The sequence below is a fragment of the Lissotriton helveticus genome, chromosome 3_1, assembly GCF_964261635.1.
Source record: "Lissotriton helveticus chromosome 3_1, aLisHel1.1, whole genome shotgun sequence".
NCBI classification, from domain to species: domain Eukaryota; kingdom Metazoa; phylum Chordata; class Amphibia; order Caudata; family Salamandridae; genus Lissotriton; species Lissotriton helveticus.
Window position 1 is genome coordinate 1,747,606,678 of NC_136061.1, and position 16,763 is coordinate 1,747,623,440.

General features: G+C 45.5%; 1 pseudogene; it reads left to right on the forward strand.

Annotated features, from left to right (window-relative positions):
* Positions 1–239: 239 nt before the first annotated feature.
* Positions 240–16,763, forward strand: part of LOC144824309 (uncharacterized) — a 35,580-nt pseudogene continuing 19,056 nt past the window's right edge.

Genomic DNA, 16,763 nt, shown 5'->3' on the forward strand with positions numbered 1-16,763 from the left:
GACACAGTCAACCTGATACAGATCAATGTCCTACAAACAAAGCTGCCAGTGACAAGAATTTCAGGCTTATACTACAGTACAGCAACCAACATAACCAGCTACCGGCAATTATACAGAAGAACTGGTCACTAGTGCTCAGTGACCCAATAATTGGACCAGATTTGCCACAGAGAGTATCATTGACCTATAGTCGAGGTCCCTGTATGAGGGATCAGCTCATATCTACCAGCCCTTTAACCATGAATATAACTAATTGGCTTCAGAATCGGAAAGGATTCTTCCGCTGTAAACATGTAAGGCATGTCAGCATGGAGTCAATAAGACTGAATATAGAACTCCATTCAGTAACAAGATACACACAATTAGTAAACTACTTACATGCAAGACTGACCATGCGGTTTATGTCCTTTCCTGTCCATGTAGACTCCTTTATGTTGGTAGCACCAAACTGGCAGCACACAAGCGCATACTCCAACATCTCAGGGCCATTAGCAACCAGGACAATACGTACCCAGTAGCTCGTCACTTTAGGGAAAGTCATCTCTCTAACAACAAAGATTTGAAATATTATGTGATTGATGCAGTTCCACCTAGCAGGCGAGGGGGAAACAGGGAAAGTGCATTGAGATTGTTGGAGACACGGTATATAATAACGCTCGATACTAAACATCCTAATTGCCTCAATATATCAGAAGATCTATACACATGACTTTGCTATAGGACGAAGAGCTAATGAGACACTGATGCTAGTCTGTTAGGGGATTTTGGGTACTATGGTGAGTTTTTGGCACACCCTAATTCACTGAGGTCCTGAGTCTCTGTGCACAGTTCTGTGTCTGAGCAGAATCCCTGCAACATGGCGCCCTAACAGTGGTGGTCTTATTTCATGACGCTTGAGTAGTGCTTATATCAGTCCTTAACACCTTCACTATTGTTTCCGGTTAACAGTGGTGACGGATAAACCTACCTATAGTTACATAGGTCTTTTCAAGCATGAATCTTTCAAAAAGGTTTCCTTTTTAATTACTACCCAGTTGTGCTACATTGTTTTGCATTGTACCTATCCTGTCTGTGACGTTATGGGTGACGTTGATATAACGCAGCATAGTCGCATTGCGGTCCGTAATCATTTACAGGCTTATAACGTCACCTTGGAGGGCATGGCGGTTATTTTGGTGGTGAGTGCTGAGATAGCTTACCCGTTTGAGATTTTCTACTCATGGGTGACATTTCCTGCTGTGGATGCGGCTACTCAGGTGTTTCACACTTATACTCACACAGCCGTGCCCGTGGAATATGTTCCTTATAGGACACAGGAAATTCCAATTTCTGCATGGCAGCACCATGTTTGGTTTAATGGCGCCCTTCCCCACAGTTTAACGGCGATTAGATTAGGTCCTTTGTCCATTCCAGGCGCTTCCTGGCTTGTTTTGGCTGGATTTACCCCGAATCCTCGTGCGGGGGCAGTCCCCGTTGCTGAATTAAGGCCCCTATATACCTCTGCAATTGGGGTTATCAGGGCCTTAGTTCAATATATTACCCGCAATTTCCAGGGCAGGGCCCCTGGTGTTGCGGCGCTTCCAGCTGGACCAAGCGGAATGAAGCTTAGTCCCGTCATGGTTAATGCGGTTATGGGCAAGCGTCCCCAGGATAAGGATGATATGCCTTTCTGGCTTGCTGAGAAATTTGACCAGCTGGAAGCAGTTTTTCCTATTTCGAGTCCTGTAGAAAAACACAGGATTCTTACAATTAGTTTGCCCAAGGACTTGGTACCGGAAGAAGGGGACTGCGAATCGTGGGGTAAGATCTTTGCGGCAGTGTACACGAGGTGCTGCGGCACTCCGTCAATGGCTGTCCTTCCGACGGTCATTAAGCTTGTTCAGGATGAACACGGACCTGAGGCTGCGGTTGAATTGGGAATGAGACTCTTTGTCTCATTTGACGTAGTTTCCGATCTCGTCCTTTCTAATATAAAGGGAGATGCGGTAAACCAAGTTTTTAATGCTTTGCGCGAAGTCCCCGATGCCGACAAACCCCGACAGTTGCCGAGAATTATTACGGCGGCTTATAAGACCATAGGCCGTAATAGTTTAGGTGTCAAGCCATTTTCTGCTAAAGATAAAAAACAAACTCAGGGGTCGAAGTCTGAGAAAGACGATCAACCCAAAGCAAAATTGGAACAAAAACAAAAAACAGGGGAAACAACAGCAGAAACAGGAGTCACGTCCCGCGTCTCCAGTGCCCGCGTCTACTGAGCGCTCTTATGATTTGCGTGACCACGCTACGATTAAGTCACCTGATCGTTTTCAGGTTCCTGATCAACGTTCTCCTCGTTCTTTACAGGACACATCGGCCTCATCGTCCAGTGGTGGAAGCAGCGGCAGAGGACGGGGTGGCCAGCAGAGTCACGACCAACTTTGCCCAAAAGACGGCAAAGGCAAGCAGGACGATTCTTCGCAGAAAAGACCCCAGTTTCAGAAAAAGAAAGTTGCCGCTTTAACAGGGAGATATGCCACAGATAGTGAGAACACAACTTCGGAATCAGACGTGGGCGCTGACGCTGATGGCTGATGGACAGCGTGGCGGAGATTACCATTGTTCGAGAGCCCCTGCGTCCACTACTGAAGCTTCCGTTTTGGCCACTATAGGAGTGGCAGGGTATGCTCAGACATGAGTCCCTTGCTCACTGCACCATCAGGATTCAAGCAAGCCGGGCCGAAGACAGCTGCAATGCCAGAAACCGGTCCCCGGAAGCTTGTTTCCTTTCCAGTAAAGAATTGGCTTGGTAGTTTGGTCTGCCCTGTTCCCATGATGCACTGGGCCAGGGACAGACTAATTTGCATATAGCCAGGTTCTGAGCTGGGATGGTGCAGTGAGCTAAAAAACGGTGATGGATCAAGCCCTGATCTTTTGACTGGGTATGAGTGTTCTGTTTAATTCAGATGCTCTGTCCATCACCACCCCCTTTTCTGAATCCTTGGTGTAATAAGGCAGCTTAAACACTCTTTTATAGGCTTTTAGTTGTAGTTTTTCCATGGTTTTTATAAGTTGTCCCGGAAAGGACTCGCTACCGTAGGTGATTGCAGATGGTAGTATGGCCCTGCGCACTTTTCGAATTGGGGCTCAGCTAGGGCTTTCAAGGGCTGTATGCAGTTGGCAAAGTCTGGTGGTAATTAATCCAGCCTTATCCTTTAAGTGGCACAGATGTGTGTTGGCTGGGCAATTTGCCGAAAACCATGTGCCCAGGTAGGTATAGGATTCTGTCCCGGCGATTTTTAAAGGGCCCAGAGACCAAGTGCAAATTGTTTACTTTCGCGTCCTTCCGAATATTATCACCTTTGTTTTGGAGGCATTTACTATCATTTTATTTGCCATATTGTATATGTGTAGAGCGTTTAGTGCTCTCTGGATTCCTATTTTTGAATTGTCAAGTAGAACAATGTCGTCGGCATACTGCAATGTAGTTATCTTAGTTTTGCCTATTTTTGGCGGAACAAGGTTAGCGTTAATGAGTGCCCGGCACATGTCTGCTGTGTATAGATTCAACAACATTGGGGCAAGCATGCACCCTTGCTTTAGTCCTTGGTTAGTATTATTCTTCCCGGTTAGCGCAGTGTCCGAGAGCTTAACCCGCACCCAGGTTGATGAGTATAATGATATAATGGCATTAAGCAGGTTGCTTGGTATGCCCCATGCCCGAAGTTTCGAATGCTGATGCTGTAGTGTAGTTCCTATTTTCCCAATAGACTCTGCGCATTGGAATAATATCTTCAATAGTATAGACGTAGGACTGTGGTTAACTAGGTCTTCTACTGACGATATTAGACTTAAAGTTATGTGTGCCAGCTAGCTCAGAGTTCACTAGAAACTTTCTCGAATAGGCAAGGAGGAGTTTAACCTCCCTGGATAGACAAGAAGGGATTTACAGCCTGATTCATGAAGCTAAATAGCGGCCGCAATGGCTGCGAAAATGCAATTGCGGGTGCAAAACACGGAATCGGCATTCAAGTACGAAATAGCGAATTCGCAAACACAGAATAGCGATTTAAATAGCGATTACGCTATAATAGTCGCAGACTCCGGGTACTCGAGCATTAGCGATACGGAAATAGCGACCAACCACGGAATCTGCGAAATGAATAGCGAAACGCAATATTGTCTCAATCGGCATTCATTAAAAAAATACAATAGCGAAAAAGCGCTAATTCGCACGTTTGCGTGGCGCAATTTAAGGACAACTCAAAGCAGGTGGTAACCATAAAAGCCATGATTAAGTAAAATTTGAAAAACTGTTGGCCAATCACCAACAGGTCCAGGCCTGACCAATCACACATAAGGACATTCAGCAGCAGCATTAGGCGTTCCACAATGCCTGGGATGTACATGGTGGTGAGGCGGCGAAGGCTACAGCGAGCAGCACGGAGGAGACGCATGAGGCAGGAAAGGATTTACTGGCAGCGGGTCACCTTGCTGGGCCAAACCAGAGAACAGATCTATGCTAAATACAGGCTGAATGGGGAAATGATCACCTGGCTGATACAAGAACTCGACCCCATCATGCAGCACCCAACAAGGCGAAACAATTCGGTGCCTACACATGTGCAGGTATTGTGCAGCCTGCACCTCCTGGCCTCCGGCAGTTTCCAGGGCATAGTAGCCGCTGCTGGGGGGATATCCCAGCCCACCATGTCACGCTGCCTCCACACTTTTGTTGACGCCATGCTCAGCCAGCTCCACCGGCACATCACATTTCCCACGAGCCAACAGGAATTGGACCTGACAAAACTACAATTTTATAATGTCGCCCATTTTCCCCATGTCCTCGGCTGCATAGACTGTACCCACGTCGCCATCTGGACCACCAGCTGCCACGGAGTATATGTACCGCAACAGGAAGTCCTACCACTCCCTCAACATACAGATGGTCTGCAATGCCAAGACCATCATCACTGACATTGTGGCCCAGTACCCAGGGAGTACCCATGACTCCTTTATCTTCAGGCACAGCGGACTCCACACACGACTGATCAGGGGAGAGTTTGGGGAAGGACACCTACTTGGTAAGTACACTTTGTCGACAATGTCACATTGCTATGAAGTAACTGCGCTGCACAGGCAATCAACATCTGCTCCTCTCATTCAGGTGACAGTGGCTACGCCCTACGGGAATACCTCCTGACCCCTTACCTCAACCCTGCCACACCTCAGCAACGGCGCTACAATGTTGCGCACATCCGGACAAGGAACTGTATAGAAAGGACATTTGGCCTGCTCAAGAGCAGGTTCCGTATACTGCACAAGACAGGTGGGGCCATGTATTACAGTCCTGCAGCGTGCTGCCGCATTGTGGCTGTCTGTGCAATGCTTCATAACATTGCAACCAAGCGCCGGATACCTGTTGACATCTCAGGCAGTGAATCTGAGGGGGACGACCGGCCACCAGCACATGCGCACCATGCACGCGGGGAGAACCCAGCTGAAGGCCACAGACGTCGCAACCACATCACAGCTAACAATTTCTAGCCCACCCCCTTCCCCCACCCCACATTTCACAATTGCATGCAAAATGTAATGATTACACAAGGCTAATGTGTGCAGCAAAATAAATGTATTTGTTTCATTCACAAAAAAAAGGTTATGTTTCAACTATTTACAAATTACAGTATTCCTGCATACTGCATGTGAAGGTTCATGGCAGGCTTAGCGTCAGCCTGCGCCAGTGTCCCTCACACAGTGTCATTGGCGCCTCCGGCGCGTAATGCCCAGGCGCCGTTGAGGCTCATCCTCATCCTGGGCACCTGTACCAGGCGTAGCCCTGGTGCTGCGCCTAGGTGGCGGGACCTGCGTGGCAGAGTGGCTGCTCACGCTGGAGGCACCCTCACTGGCATCGTCTCCCCCTACAATGGCCGGTAGCACAGGTGTATGAAGTGCCGTCACGGCGGTGGTCAGGTGCTCCAGCACCCTAGTGATGTCCTCGCAGCACTGGACCAGTTGGTGCTGCTGGGTGAGAGAGCGCCGCGACAGCTGGGTGGTGGCATTTGCTGCCACATAATTTGACCTACTATAGGCCGACAGCCGGCTCATCAGCTGGTGGTGGCGCCTGCTTGCAACACTGCGGTGCTTGAAGAGCGCAGCAGTGTTCTCCTCCATGGCCGCCGTCATGCGGTCCATGGCCGCCGTCATGCGGTCCATCCGCTCTCCAACTCCCGCCACATTGCGGCCAATTTTATGCAGCTGGAGCTGGATGGCTCCTTGCTGCTGCGACTGGCGCTGGTGGATTCGGAGCATGCGCCGCTCAACGCTCATGCAGGCATGGAGATGCCCATTGCCCCTCCTGCTGTTCGGCCGCTGTGTTGCGGCTGTGGCAGGCCCAGATCTGGTTGCACGAGCTGCAGGTGGTGTAGCAGCTGGTGTTGCTGGTGCGGCAGGAACTGGAGGCACATTGGTGGGGTGCCTGGCTCTGGCAGCCGGTTGGCCGGCAGATGTAGGAGCACGTACGGTGGGGGGCCTGGCCTTGGCAGCCGGTGGGCCGGCAGATGTAGGAGCACGTACGGTGGGGGGCCTGGCTGCTGGTGTTGGTGCAGCGGCAGATGCAGGAGCAGGTACGGTGGGGGGCCTGGCTGCTGGTGTTGGTGCAGCGGCAGATGCAGGAGCAGGTACGGTGGGGGGCCTGGCTGCTGGTGTTGGTGCAGCGGCAGATGCAGGAGCAGGTACGGTGGGGGGCCTGGCTGCTGGTGTTGGTGCAGCGGCAGGGGCTGGTGCCTGGGTTTCGGGTAGTGATTCCTCCTCCTGGGCCTCCTCATCAATCTGCAGCCTCTCGCTGTCACTGCTATCATCGCCACCTGTGAGGGTAAGTGGATACTCATTAGTTGCATGTGACTGTCAGACGTGCAGATGTTACATGCATGCTGGGTGTCATTCCCTGGATGGCTGTGGATTAGCGTACTTTGGAACCTTTCTGGCCGCATTGTGGTACTACTACATTGTGGACATACTACATCTCCCACAATGCTTCAGGGCATTTCCTGATGCACAACATAGGCATGACTAAGGGCCAATGAGTGAGCCTATTTGGTCAGGGACGGTCATAGGGGACAGGGTCGCAGTCGCATGCCACTTACCTTGGGTGTCTTGGGTGGGGCGGGAGGAGTCCAGAGGGGTCACGCCAACACACGCCTCCCTCTCCAAGGTGTTCTCAACCTGGTCCTCCAGGGGTGTGTTGGGTGGGACAGTCGGTCCGCCACCTCCAGTGCCCGATGCCTCACCAAGGCGCTCCGCCACCCTCTCCTTGGCACGACCTCGGAGGTCGTACCAGCGCTTCTTCAGCTCCTCCAACGACCTGTCCGCCACGCCCACCGAGTTTACGCTGGAGGCTATCCCCAGCCAGATCCTCCGCTTGTCCTGCTCTGGGACCTTCCTGGAGTTGGGGCCAAACAGCCTGTCATGGTTGGCCACCACCCCTTCAATCAGGTTCTCGAGCTCCTGCTCGGAGAACTTTAGCTTACGCTTTCGTCCGGCGCTGTTGCTGGGGCCAGGGACAGGTTCCTCAGACATGGCGGTCGCTATTTCTGGCGTTTCTGGAGTCGCTAACGGTGGTTTGGAGTCTGCTTTCCGACGTGCACACTCGAAGGATGGCGTCACTGTGGTGTTTGGGGGTGGGAACTGGCTGCTTCCTGGTTGTGATGTCATCACGGTGCTCGGAATGCGTCTTCCCGTTTTCCCGATCGCGCGAGAATGCGACTCGCATTCCCGATCGCACGGGATTGCGAGTCGCAATCCCGTGCGATCGGGATTGCGAGTCGCAATCCCGATCGCTGGTAGCCGGGAATAGCGATTTTTCTGCGTTTTTTGTAGGTCGCTAACGGCTTTAGCGCCCGCGTGCGAGTCGCTATTTTTTCATCGAAAAGTACATGAATGCCGTTTTGCGTTTCCTCAATAGCGAGTCGCTATGAATCGCTATTAGGGACACGCAAAACGGCATGTACATAAATCAGGCTGTTAGTTTCTGACAACCATAGAACATGACAACTTTGCTCCCCCCTAATCAAGAGTATATCTCTAGAGTTGTGTGAAAACAAAAGACAACTATTTTACTCAGTCAGTACGTGCATACTTAGTTTCACCAGATTGTAGAGAAAAGGAAGAGACGGGCGTTTTCAATAAAAAGGTGTTATTTATTGATCAGTCTCTTTTCTCATACAAGAGAAATGAATCGCTATTATTGTAATACTTATAGTTAAGTAAAGTGCATACAGTAAAAACAGGATTATAAAATAATACTGTAAAAGCATTTATATGGTTTCTTAGCCATATGATACTTAAAATGGATAAAAGATATACATACATATATACATTGATTAATCGTTCTCAACTGGTGCTTCTAATTACGCCTACCCCGGTGTACCTGACCTAAGCCTAATACGTGGGCGGGAGTAAATAAGTAGCAGTTTAAGTTAAGTTTGTTTTGCCAAGGATCTGACTCAAGAATTCTCTGTAAGGGGTTAGTCAGTTCAATACCTGGGATTTAGAAGGCTGGAGGGTTGGTATCTCTGTCTCAGGACTCGATATCCCAGTTACCCGCGAGGGCGGCTGGAAACGCCGGAGGCTGGATTTCTCGGCAGGAGAAAAGGCAGCGTCTCTCTCAGCGCGTCAAAAGGGAGGGGCAGCGTCCGTGGGCTTTTCTGCATCAGCTGGGCTCTCCGGCAAGTAGCGCTGCTCCAAGCTCGTCACCACCGTGTGTCTGCTTAGGGCAGCGTCGGTATATTTATACCTGAAAGGTGCCGAGTTTGACGTAAGGATGGACATAAGACGTCAGTAAGAATGTCATAAGGACTGGACGTTCTTACATTCTTTTCAGGAGTTCTCGAGCGAAATCAAAACAATAGCTGCGGGGGATTTCCCAGGTCTGCTGGAGGTTTGATTTGTTTTGAGAACTCGGTGTGCTTTCTAGGGGGCTGGAGGGATAGTGCTTGCTTAATGTGACAGCATGCGCTATGACCTAATCTGAAAACGGGTTTCTGTGCCGTTGTATGGACATTAGTGAATTAATAACCGGACAAGGGTCAGAAATAGGAGTATCAATATAGGTACCTAGATAAACACACTACACCCACTCCACGATTTTATGTACATATTTACTAAACTAAGCAATATTAAACATAACTAACAGTGCATGTGTATACCGAACCACCCCCACATTTTTTTTTTTTGTATTTGAAAAATGGCGTATGCAAAATGCACGAAATGAGTATAGGTACTGTATGCATTCAAGCAGTATAATCATTCAAAAAGGAGATGCATATTTTATATCAGCATGAATGATTTGCGAAATTACACATGAAATGGCTCTTGATACAGAAAAAATTGCGAGACCATCTCATCACATATAAACAAAATTAATTGCATATAAGCTAGAGGTTGAGGTAATGTAATGTCTCTGGAATTCCTAAGAATAGAAGCTCTGTTCTCTAAGAATAGTTTTACTTTAAGCAGAAGATAAGTGCCAAAAAGGTAAATATTTTGGAATTTGGGAAAAGGTTCTCGCTTTTCAGGGGAGAAGAGAAAAAATAGTTCACAGTCACTTTGTTTTCAAAAGACTGAAGGCCAAATTCAGAGTTCAGGGAACGCCGTGTGCAAGTTTGTTTAAAATCATTCTCTATGTTCCGGTGAAAACATCATTTCAGACAGACTCTCGAAAAAACAGTCTACAGCTTCTGGTGAAAGTTTGACCAGGTTGGAAAATGTCGCTACCATGCAGTCATGCACATGATTGCTTTCAATGATGGTTCGATCAGAACTGCTTACAGAAGGTCGTACCTGGTTGATGCTGCTCTCATCCTGTACTTCACTACCCTTCAATCGTAGTGGTGAAGTCTCCACGAATGCCGTCATCAGGATAGGTAGCCGCTGGGGACAGCACAATGCATGAGCCTTTACTGGACCCAACAAAGTATCTGCATCCAATAGTACGTCTGATTGTAGTGTAAGACAGGTGTCCAACACGCATTCTTCGCCGCATAGCATGCACCTTAATACAGGCATAACACAATTCTGCCAGATGGGTCTGAATGAAAGAAACCAGGTCATATTTAGATCTCGTAGCCGGGCTAAGCCAAGGACTTTAGTTATGCGGTCCCGGTAGCGGATAGCTAGGATCGTTTCTTCCATTGTTGCTGGAGTCTTGCCTGTGACATGGCTTGCCATAACGAAGCAAAAGTAGCTAGAATAAAATGCCTGCTACGAGTCCCAACAGGAGTTGAAGTCCGCCAAAGATGGAATGGACGAAATTTGGAAAAATACCCAGGATCGCTTTGAATGGTGTTAAAGCTCCTGAAAAAACTGTCTTAAATATACTTGCGATGCCACTTGTATCAGAAATATTTAAGATTTCGTTTAGCATTTCTGCGAAGTGTAGGGGGCAATTTGTTGATAACAGTGAATGAATCTCTGCCGTTGTCCTTGCAACTTGGAGATCATACGTTTCTTTTGATGAAGTCAACTGGGTTGGCGTCTGTAGGAGCACAGTCTTCATTCTGCTTAAAGTATCAATTCGAATAGAAGAGATTTTTAAACTGGGCCATAACCTTCCCTCCCTGTCTGGAGCATCATTCGGGAACAATACTCTTTCACAGCACATGACCCTGGAAGTCACGCTTACAAGATAAGGTTTTCCTGGCAGCAAGCCACAACATCTGTGATCTACAATTAGAATGTAACTCCTGTTCGAAAGTCTTCTAAAGAATGGTTCTATTTGTGTTGCAGGTGTGCCTAACTGGTGACATGAAAGGTTATTTGAAGTCCCTTCACAGGCCCCATGTAAACTTATACCCTGACACATAAGTATACCACTTAGTGATTTTTCACAATTGTTACCACTAAGAAATACACTCTGTCCTGTATTACTATAACATGTGTGTGTATAAGGCAAGTTCCATGTGGACTTAACGTATCCTTTACCCAACCTTTCATACTGGCGTGCCTGTATATATTTTTGGCAGTATTGAAACTGGAAAGTTGTTATCGGAATATTTATTATCCCATGTATTATCCATTCAATGACAGGTCGTTCTGACATTGTCAATGGTAATCTCTCAAGTTTTTCAATGCTCAGAATTGTATAGTCAGCACCCGTTTGTGCCAAACTGATTTGTTTATCAGTGAGGTTAAAGATATAAAATAGTGACATTGTGTTGATTAAACGCCAAGGCACATAGCCTGAACGCAGATTTTGTAACGTCCAGCCAAGCTGTACAATAGAACGTAATTGAGACTGACCGTGTTGCAACATCAGTAAGTCTTGTTCCATTATATCGATTGCAGAAGATACAATACTGTCCAGTGAATATATTCTGGAAGACAGAGTCATTAACCCATTGTCCACAACAGAAAGTGATTTTTCCAAATTAACACGGTCAATTTCCCGTATTTTCTCTGCTGTCTCAATTTGAGTCACTTTCCAAGCTTCGTTGTAAGCTGCATATATAGAGGCCGCTATGAAACGTTTTTGACGCTGTTTGTGTTGTCCCATGATGAAATCACGCAAGTCAGCACCTTCTTTAAGTAAAGTTAAGTGTTGCTTAATTTCTGACAGCGTGGATGTATGTAGCCATTGAAGGCAGAGTTTCCCCACACTGTAAGTAGTTACAATCCCTGGATGTTGTCTTTGGGAGTATCTTGGGTCTGGCCTGGTCAATGTGAACCCCTGTATCTTGTTCAGGAATCTGTCTTGACAGTTATTTGTGTCTGTGGGCCAGATCAACCATTGTTTCCAAACAGGATGTGTTCTGTTTTGGTTTAAAATATGGGATATGTCTATCTCAACATCCGTAGTGCTATTACTGTTAGGTGTTGGTTTTGGAATAGATGGTTTATTTAAGTCTTTGATTTTCGCTAGGCCAAGACAGGTAGTCTGTTGAATTGTGTCATTCAAAAATATAATTTGTTCTGGGATCATGCAGGCTCTAAATAATGATTCTATACCTTGCACTTGCCAATCTTTTGTGCCCCAGATCGTTTTCGTTTCAATGTTATTGTTCCAGAAATCAAAACCGAATGTATTCATTTTTTCAAAAAACGAGTCCGAATATACCAATTTTGTGTTTGTAAGCATGGTTTTCACTCCTGTCTTATTTAACAATTTGAAATAAAATGTTTCTGCATTACTTGTGTTGAACCCTGAAAAGTATGAATATTTATCAAAAAATGTCTGAACTGCCTTTTGGTGGAGTTGCACAATGTTCCCATTGGTTTAAATTTAAAACATTTCTAGGTTGAGTAGATTTATGCAGATAATGGTTACCATAATGGTTGTAACAAAACATTTGATCGTAATTACATGAACCTTGCAAATAATCATGTTCTGTAAATTTAGCTGACATTACTAGATCAGACATCATATCATTAATACTTTAAAAGTCCCAATAATCAGCGAATGTGCTTGGTTTTACAAAGTCACTCAATGAAACCTTGAATTGATGAGGATACTTCAGGAGCTCGACCGGACCATAGATTTCGTAATCAGTTTTGTCCCATGCTACCCCACCGGGTATAGGATTGGCTGTGAAGTTTACTGAAGAAAGTTCTCTTTTCTCGATGTGTGAAGACTTGTGTGGTTTCAGGACCAAGTTGATATTCTGACTTGCTGTGTCCATTGTAGCATATTTTCCCTCAATGAAATGTCCCAAGCATAGTATCATGATGAGCCAAAGTATGAGGACAAATACACCTAGTGACACCCAAATTTCAATCCATGGAGAAATCAGATAGGTTTCTTTTAGTTGATGAAAGAGTTCCTTTGCCTTGTCTTTAAAAGTTATTGTTGTCGGCTGTTCCTCAGGTTCACTCAGATCTTCAGAAAAATCATCGAAGTTGATGAAGTAGCCGGATGCTGTTCTGTCAATTGTTTCAATTGCTTCTGGATTCCTTTTTGCTTTAGGTATTTGCTTTGTTTCATTAGCATAGTCTGTTGTTACATCACTGTAGAATGGAGTTTCTTGATGTAAAGCTTTGATTTGGGTTTCAAGAGGTTTAAGTTCCATCGCTTTGTTGCATAGTCCTTGTTGAATCACTGTAGGTTTATCAGGTGTGATTAGTCTTTCAGTTTGAACCTCTGTGTTTGTAGCAAACTTTGGTGTTCTACTACTTCTTGGGAGTCCACTTGGCCTACTACTTGTTATCGGCCACATGATTGTGGTTTAACCAGGTCGATGGATACAACTCGGTTCTCCTTTTTACCAGCAAGGGGCGGTAGTACTACTGATCTTGTCCCGTTGACAGACAAGACAGGAACTGCTTTTCTGTAAGAAGGCCCAAATTCCTTCTTCACCGCGATTTTCTCTCTGACCAGATCCCCGATTTTTGGAATCCAGACAGGCCTTGCTGGCACAGGTGGTTTCTCTTCAGTGGTTATTGGCTGCTGTTTCAATTTTATGTTGCTCATGTCTTTTCTTGTTTCGTTTAAGTCCTGTAAAATAGCCAAACGATCTTTGATATCAAAGCATTTTTCTTTAACCACTGAAGTTTTGACTATCGAGGTCCTGGATTAACATTCTAGTCCCAAACAATAGTTCGTACGGACTGAGACCTCTCAGAGAACTTCTTGGCAGATTATTAAGACTACGTTGGACACTTATTAAATGTTTGACCCACCCAGCTCCCGAACCTAATACCTTTGCCGTTATAGATTGCTCTGTGCCTTGGTTTTTTCTTTACACCATCCCATTTCCCTCAGGAAGGAAGTGATAAGAGTCCCGCAATGCAATGCCAATGCTGGCCATGCACCCCCCATAAGCTTGAGAGCTAAAAGTAGGGAAATGGTCAGAATGTAGCATGCCCCATGCGTATATGCCATTATAGACTCGCAAATCTTTTTATAACAGTTCAGACGTCAGCCTAGAGCTGGGGTCTACATTTTAAGTGAAAATAGTCTCTACATGTTAATATGACGCATTATTTATACTGGGTATTTTATGTCGATAGCCTAATCCTTATTGGGTGACACGCCATGGCAGTACACCGTCTCGGTCACCACTGCGATCTCTGTTGCAGTTTGGACAGTTGCTTGCGAATAGGTGATGTTCCAGGCTCATTCCTGGCCACCAGTATGTTGATTGCCATGTAGTGTAGTTCTTCTAGAGAATCTTTAAGTGTAAGGTGTCTAAGTCCCTCACCCATATTAACAAGACTCTCCTGTTCATGTTTGGAATCACTCTATCCCCCACTCCAGGGATTCGAGCAAAAGGAACGGAGTTTGCATCGATTATGTATGTATAACTGAGTGGATTAATGATGGGTAGCGCTGAGCAGTCGCCTTTTGATGACGTTTTTACCGCCAGCATTGTTTCCCCGTCAATGTATTTTACTGAACGCTTTTTTGTAGCTACGGAAGCCGATTTAGTTGTTTCCGCTGTGGCTGTCTCAGCCAATGAATTCCCTGCAACGTGAACGCCATCACGCTGATGACTCAGTGAGTGTATCACGTGAGTCTTTGGTAGTTCTTTCTTTAAAAGAACTATTTGTTCCCAAAGCGATTTTTGCTTTATTGTTGCACCTGTGTCATCTTTGTAACCGTTATGAATCCATTTCTGTAAATCGTTATTGTATGATTTGACGCAGTAATACGAATCGTACACTATTAGTGTCGGGAATTCGCGATCAGCATTATCTAGTGCCATTTTTAACGCTATCATTTCAGTTTGTTGTTCTGAATTATTTTCCACTGAATGTGTTTTTGAAAACAGAGGTCTCAATTTACCTCCGCGCCACACGTCTTTTGTAATCTCGCATGTGGCGTTATAAGCTTGCTCTCCCCAAACTGAGGGCTGAGCATGTCCGTCTGTATATATTACACAGGCGTACTGTCGTATGGGCAGAATGTTGCTAGGCAGAGGATATTCTCTTTCATATTCTAGATTTTTTAATTTTGTCATTTCTGGATCAAAATAGTATTTCACTCTGTCTGTAGCAAGAGAATCTTCCCATTGAATCCATTTTGGATTTAGTGCCATTGTAGGTCAATTACATGGGCTTGTTAATGCCTCAAAGGCTGATTCTGCTGTTCTGACTGTAATCCGTCTGCCGTCAGCTTGGTATCTTTCTCTTGCTACAGCTGTTTGAACCGCATGAACAATGTTTTCCTTAATGCTGAATGTTTTTTCAGCTTCTGTGTACAAGTGTGATTTGTAAGCTATTGGTACCGTTTCTCCCTCATTAGAGGTTAGGTATGTGAATCCGCATCTTCCTGGGATGACTCGAATCACAAGGTTGCGTGTGTTATCGCGTGTTTGCAGTTTTGTTTTAACTAACATGTCTGTTTATAAAGATCTCAAAATTTCTGTGTGTTTTTGAGTCCAATTGATTCTTTTAAAATCTGGTTTTATTAGATCATAGAGAGGTTTAACCCTCTCTGCGTAGTTTATAATGTAAGTTCTTCCGAAATTCAGGAAATCTAGAATTGCTTGTAAGTTTTTCAGTGTTCTAGGTGCTTGGATTACAGCACATTTCTCTAGGAAATTGTCAGCCAGGCTTTTGCCATCACTTGATAATTCATATCCTAAAAAGAGGACAGTTAGATGGGCAATTCTTGACTTTTTGAAGTTGAATTTGTAACCCTCTGCTGCGAACCCAAGTATTATGGTGTACACTCTTTTCAAGTGAGTATCCAAGTCATTATCTGTTAGATAGATGTCATCGACATAAGATAATGCCTCGTCATCATATATTTGTAGTAACTCTGTTACTCTCGCTGAGAATAATCCTGGGCTGTTCTTGAACCCTTGGGGCAAACAACAGAAATTTTTCTGCGAGCCATTTATTGAGAAAGCGGTCAAATATCTGCTTTCTGGTGCTATATTTTGACAAAAGAATCCATTAGAGATGTCTAATGTTGTTTTGTATTTTTTGCGCACTATGCTATTCATTAGTGCGGCATTGTGTGAGTTTTGTACTGCAAACGTTTTGCAGCATGAGTTAAGGTGTCTGTAGTCCAAAACTAGACGATATGAATCATCTGGTTTGGAGACAGGAAACAAAGGATTGTTCATTTGTGAGGTGCATGTTTCAATCACCCCCTGGTATTCAAGTTGATCTAAGATCTCCCTGACCTGTTTTTTAGCTTCTTGCTTAATTGGGTACTGCCTCTGTGCAGTCGGTTGAGATTTTAACTGGATTTTGTGAGGAGAGTCCTCATCCCATCCCACATGATTTTTATATAGTGCAGGAGCTTGGGCTACTGCCCACTTTCTTGCAAGTGTATATTTTTTATGAATTGGAATATGATTTGAGAAGGCAGGCATAATCATTTCTTCGCCATGAGGGCACTCCCTGACAAACTCTGGTGGCCAGTCTTTTTCTGCTAGAAGGATGTCATAGCCCTTGGAGAGATTATCCCAAAATAGACCCCTTATTTTCCTAGTCTTATCTCCCTCTATACGTAAGGTTATTTCATATATTTTATGAGGTTTGCTAACTCTGGTATCTGCAGTTTCCACCTGAATGTACTCATTCGTGTCCACTGTCTCCAGATGATTCATCAGGATCTTGCGAGCTATGCTCACTTCTGCTGCGCTGTCTAGCATTGTCTGAGCCCACTCTCCGTTTTTCAGCTGAGTCCTCAGGATCCTCGGCATGTTTGATTATTTTAATGCTGGCTACCTTCTTCTTTGGAAATTGTAACTTTTTACTTTGATGAGCAGGTTCTTTGTCTTTGGACTTGACGTGCTCTTCCCTGTGTTCTGACCGTCCTCTTCTTTCCCATTTCTGCGAGG